At 30.1% G+C, this 6000-nt stretch overlaps 1 pseudogene; it reads right to left on the reverse strand.

Annotated features, from left to right (window-relative positions):
- Positions 1-4226: 4226 nt before the first annotated feature.
- Positions 4227-5624, reverse strand: LOC127078973 (uncharacterized; annotated as a pseudogene).
- Positions 5625-6000: the final 376 nt, after the last annotated feature.

Below are 6000 nucleotides of genomic sequence, written 5' to 3' on the forward strand. Positions count from 1 at the left end.
CATATTGTCAATTATGGTGTAAGATGCTAACATTTAATCAGGATTCTTATTATCGATTGTGGTGAAATGTATTATCGGAGGTGTCATATTACTAAATTTGACATCTTGATGTCATTTGATATATATATATATATATATATATATATATATATATATATATTATATATATATATATATATATATTATATATATATATATATATACTATGATAATTATACTTTTATGTGAGAACATGAGAATGAATCAGAATCATTATATTTAAAATAAATGAGTGAAATTATGTGTCATTTTTATTCTCAATCAATTTTCTCTCTACTCCATTATGAAAGTAGTAAAGACGGAAAATAAAGAACACCGAAAATTATCCTATATCCAACAATCCTGAAAAAAATAAGATGTTTATACATTAATGAATTTGAGTAGTAATAATTTTAATGAACTAAATCATGTATGAAGAACTTCTTCTCTTTCAAATATGGAAGTTCAATATCATAAACTCTTTAAGTGCTCAATAATGCTTATAGAATGATATGAATGTTTTCAAAAAGCATTTAAGTATGGCACAAGTGAATTGAAAATTATGCAGAGTTTTTGTAAAATATTTTTGAAAGAGGTAAGAGTTATTGAAAAAATTTCTAAATCCAAAAACTTCATGAATGCATCATAGTTAATTTTTAACCAATGCTAGTAAAAACATTTGAAAAAATATTTTAAAAAAGTATAAAGAGAATTTTTCAAATACAAGATCAAATATTCAATGTTGCCTAAGATAAGAATTTCATATATCTTGATTGATGATCATAAGCAATTTTTCCTTCTTCTTTGATAATGTGATTTGAGCTTTAAAAATATTGTCTTCATCAAAACTTGTTGAAAGCTTTTCTTCACAATCTCCCCTTTTTGATGATGACAACCATATGAGCAAAGAAGATTAATTTTGATCATAATGCTCCCCCTTTCTCTTAGAATCAAATTCTTGGATAACTCCCCATAACTTTGAAAAATCATACTAACTTTGATTCTTTTTGAAAATGTTAGATTACAAGCATACATAGATCTATAATATCTTCTCCCCCTTTGTCATTATAAAAAAGAAGAAAAAAGTATAATTGAAAGTAAAAAATAGAGAAATTATAGAAATTAGAGAATGATCAAGAAATATAGAAACTTAACATAAACATATTGTCTTAACATAACAAAAAGCATAGTCTTTAAAACATATTAGTAACTGAAACTTAACTTAACAAAACCATAAGAAGATCCTGTAATTAAGCATAATAAAACAACACATATCAAGATACCGAATGATCATTTCCTTGTAGTTATAAACCACATCCATTTTATGGAGGGTTGAATTAGTCAAAGTTGTTGTTTGTTGGAGTATTTTATGGTTGACGGGATGAATATTGGTAAGGAGGGATTTCAACTGCATTATCAAGATACTAAATGGTCTTTTCCTTGTAGTTATAAATCACACCCATTTTGTTGTTGCAGATATGAACAGTAATCTCTCAATCTTCCATTGACATTGGATCTTCCTTAAAAAGATTGACACTAAAATGTTGAAAAATTTTAGTGATGAAAAAAGCATAAGTAATTTCATGTGAATTCTTATTAGGAGAGGTCATGTGCTCCAAAATCATATAAGCCCAATTAATTGAAATCTCATTCTTAATTGCAACTAAAATTTGCATCTTAGTGCAGTAATAGTAGAGTGATTCCAAAACCTTGCCACAATAATATAGTTCAAACAATAATGCAACAACATATCATCAATAAACATATTTCTAATAAATCAAGATGTCCTATCAGGAAATTTACCACCCAGTTTCTTCTTAGGCTTCTGAAAAATGTCATGCTCAATTTTTTCTTTCCAATATCATAATAAAAAACTATTTTTTCATAATTTTGTATAGAAAGTTGCACTCACATATTCGAATTTAGAATAGACTTACTGAGTTGAGACACCAAATAGTGAAGGTGGAAAAGCTAACTAGTTAGCCATTTCACCTACCCGACTTATGATCTATTACAAACCAATGTATCTCGAACTCAACTTATTTGTGTTGGACGGTCCCTTCAACCTTATCTTCAAGGTGGCCTTCAAGAGTACATGATCTCCATCTTCAAACCCCAAATGCCTCTTACACCGATCCGCATAGATTTTCTGACGGTTCCGAGCCTTATTTATCTTCTCTTGAATTACTCTTATTTTCTCAGTGGTTTCTTGGATTATCTTAGTTCTGAGAGTCCCTTTATCACCAATTTATGACCAATACAAGGAGTTCTACACTTTCTTTCATACAAGCTTCATACGAAACCATCAAATGATAACTATTGTTATAGGAGAATTCGAACAAGGTAAGTGGTCCTTCCAATTTCCTCCACTTCCCAAGATACACGCCTGCAACATATCTTCGATGATTTGAATAGTTATTTCCATTTATCCGTATGATTAAGGATTATTTGAGATACTAAGGTTCATATGTTTTCCTATTTTAAGATGAAAATCTCTCCAAGACCTAGAAGTAAACTTCGGGTCTCGATTGGACACGGTACTAACCGGCATACCATGCAATTGACTATCTCCCTAATTAATAACCTTTCCCATACCGTGACTCTAAAATGCTTCTTCCAATCCTGATACATCTTAGAAGAGTTATGGTAGATGGTAAAATCAAACTTATGAGCTCCCTTCAGGATTACACTTCTTAATTATGACTCATTCGGCTGACTCATCCTCTAATTTAACAAAATAATTACTTCGATTGCACGAGTGAAATTTGGGTGGTTACCCTTATATTGAAATTTTGCAATGGCTATTGGGATTGCTATATGCTTCCCTCAGGTCAAATGTGATACTCATCTGGATAAGTATAACTCCCTCCTAAGCCCATGTGAATGGTAGGTCAAGGTCTCAATGTCCTTCCAATAGATCATGCTATAGTATCACCAATTCTGCTAAAAGCATTTATTTTCCGCTAAGAGCATCTACCATATTGCTAGCTTTACTAGGATGACATTTCCACTCAGGTTATAACTCTTTATAAACTCCATTTATCTCTACGAACATACGTTTAGATCCTTCTGGACAAAATATACTTCATAATATCACGATCAATAAACATCTCAAAATGCTGTCCACAAAGGTGGTTCCTCAAGGACGGAGCCAGAAATTTTGAGTAGTGGGGTCAATATAAATATAACATTTCATTTTCAAAAATATAAATATAAAAATTATAATTGTTCTCTATGATTTTTTATGTTCTGAAAATATTGAATGATTTTCTCATTTTCAACATCAATAAAAATATCTCTCTCAATATAAGTAACTGAGCAATCATTTAACCAATTATCACCCATGCGATTTCACATTCGTTTCTTGATAATATTCATAGCACAGAAAGCTCTTCCAACTGTTGTAGTTGCCACCGGTAATATCAGAGATAACTTTAAAAGCAAATATACCAACGAGTACACAACATGTTTTTTTGGTCTCTACGAGCTTGATAGAAAGATCACCAATCCCCTATAATTCTGAAAATTCACTGTCATAGCATACATCTAAGAAATAGTTTTCAAGTTGACAATCTAGTGCCAATAATTCAACTTGAGAAAACTCTGAAGGATAAAATTGAGCTAAACGAATCAACCTCTCCTTATCAAATGCAGAAAATGAATCTCTTGGACTTAAACAAGCTAGACAAAGGAGCAACTCAGTATTCACTTCTGTAAAAAGATTGTTCAACTCTTGAAGTTGTCGATCAATCACTTCATAAAATAATCCAACTTGAAAATGGTGTAAATTAAATACTTTCTCCATTTTTCTCTTTGACTTTTTTTATGCCGGTTGAAAAGTGTCATCCATATCTAAAATGTCAATATCATTATGCTCACAAAATAATGAAACATCATTCAACAAAGAATCCTAATCATTATCTCTTATAGCTTGTAGCCTTATTTTGGACACTTTTACTAACTTTGTAGCATTTACAATATCTTGATCACTTCTTTGTAATTCTTGAGATAAATAAGATGTAATTCTTAAAACTATTTTCATCAAGTGCAAGATGAAAATAAATTCAAAAGATTACATATAATTCATCAGCATTAGTGTTTCACCTTTTTTTATATAAATTTGTTCCATCTTCCTCAACCATTTCTAGCACATCAATCATAGAAGAGAATACATAAATTATACTAAGTAATGTACCATTATGTGAGCTTCATCTTGTTTCCCCCGCCTTCTTAATTGTCATTTCATGATTCAAGCCACGCCCACTAGAGATTTCTCCATGTTCCAATGTTTGTTTCATCTTTGTAGTTTGACTTTCACGAAGAATATCTCGACGCTTACATGATGTTCCAACAACATTATATAAATTAGCAACCAAATTAAAAAATAAAGCAATTTTAGAATGCTTTTTTGCTAATGTCACAAGAGCTAATTGGAGTTGATGGGTAAAATAATGAATAAAAAATACAGAAAAAATCTCTTTTAAAATCAAGCTTTTTAGACCATTGTATTCACCCTGCATATTACTTTCTCCGTCATAGCCTTTTCCACATATCCTTGACAAACTTAATCCATATTTTGCAAATAATAATCCAAATCCGATTTCAATGTTAGAACACTAGTATTTGAAACATGTACAACACCAAGAAAACGCTCAATAACTTTTCCTTCATTATTTACATAACGTATAACCACAACCATTTGCTCCTCCATTGAGATATCACGAGATTCATCAATTAAAATAGCAAATAAATCATCTCCAAGATCATCTAGTATAACTTGAGTAGTGACCGTTACAACAACTTTAACAATATCCTTTTGAATATTAGGAGATGTTAACTTAAGATTTCCATGACAATTTTTCCAAACTTTATAAATATCTTCATTGTGGTTAACAAGAAAATTCATAAGTTCAAGAAAATTCCCCTTATTTCTTGATGAAATTGACTCATATTACCATGAAAAGCTAAACCTTGCGCTAATAAATATTGAATGCAATCAATTATACCCGTCAAATGAATTCAATAGTCCTCTTTTACTTGATTAGATTGTTTACACAACACACCTTCAATGTGTTGCTTTTCTTTCATTAGAGCTTGACAATCTCTCCATGCTTGATTATGAGAGCTATTTACATCTCCAAGATGAACTCGAAACCTTTCACTTTTTTCCAATTTGTAAAGCCTTATGTTATAAAGACATCGCCGCAACCTTTATGTTCTTCAATATGTGACCTCATAAGATAACAACATAAACAATATGCAGCATCCTCACTTTGACTATATTCCAACCAACTACCATATTTTAAATACCAATCCGAATTAAACTTACGAAAGGTATCTCCAAGTTTTCTGTGTGGAAAAATAATTTCTCTTGGTTGACAAGGACCCATTTGCAAATAATATTTTCTAATTTCATCTCTATCACTTGGCTGATAATATGACATTTTGGGCCTTAAATCGGGATTGTTAGGAAGTTTTTCCAATTCAAACTCCAAAAACATTTTTTTCATGGGAGGATATAGTTTGGGGCTTCGACGTTCATTAGGTGTTTGAGGATTAAGAGTTGATGATTGCTCTGTTGATTTTCTTTTAAAATATTTTTCCATTGCTTATTACTAAAAAAAAAAAAAAAAATCACAATTAAAATCATATTCAGAAAGTTCATAATAATACTATAAAATTGATACAAACACAACAATTTCAAACAAACACTACAAAACTCTAAAAATAAATTTTCTGTCATTAACACAATCTCAAGCTCAATAAGGTAATAATATATTTTTTACTCTTATTACAATAATAAAAATAAATTATAAATTCATAAAGATTAAAATTAAAAAATTTACCTTTTAAAAGATCAACAATGGAGAAGAAGCTAATAATAGAAAGACACTTTGTAGGGAGAGAAAAAGGAGTGAGAGAAAAAAGAATACGAAAAATGGTTTGTTTCTATTTGAAAAAAGTAAAAGAGAATTAATAGGA

Source organism: Lathyrus oleraceus, chromosome 5 (assembly GCF_024323335.1).
Source record: "Lathyrus oleraceus cultivar Zhongwan6 chromosome 5, CAAS_Psat_ZW6_1.0, whole genome shotgun sequence".
In the NCBI taxonomy this organism is placed as follows: domain Eukaryota; kingdom Viridiplantae; phylum Streptophyta; class Magnoliopsida; order Fabales; family Fabaceae; genus Lathyrus; species Lathyrus oleraceus.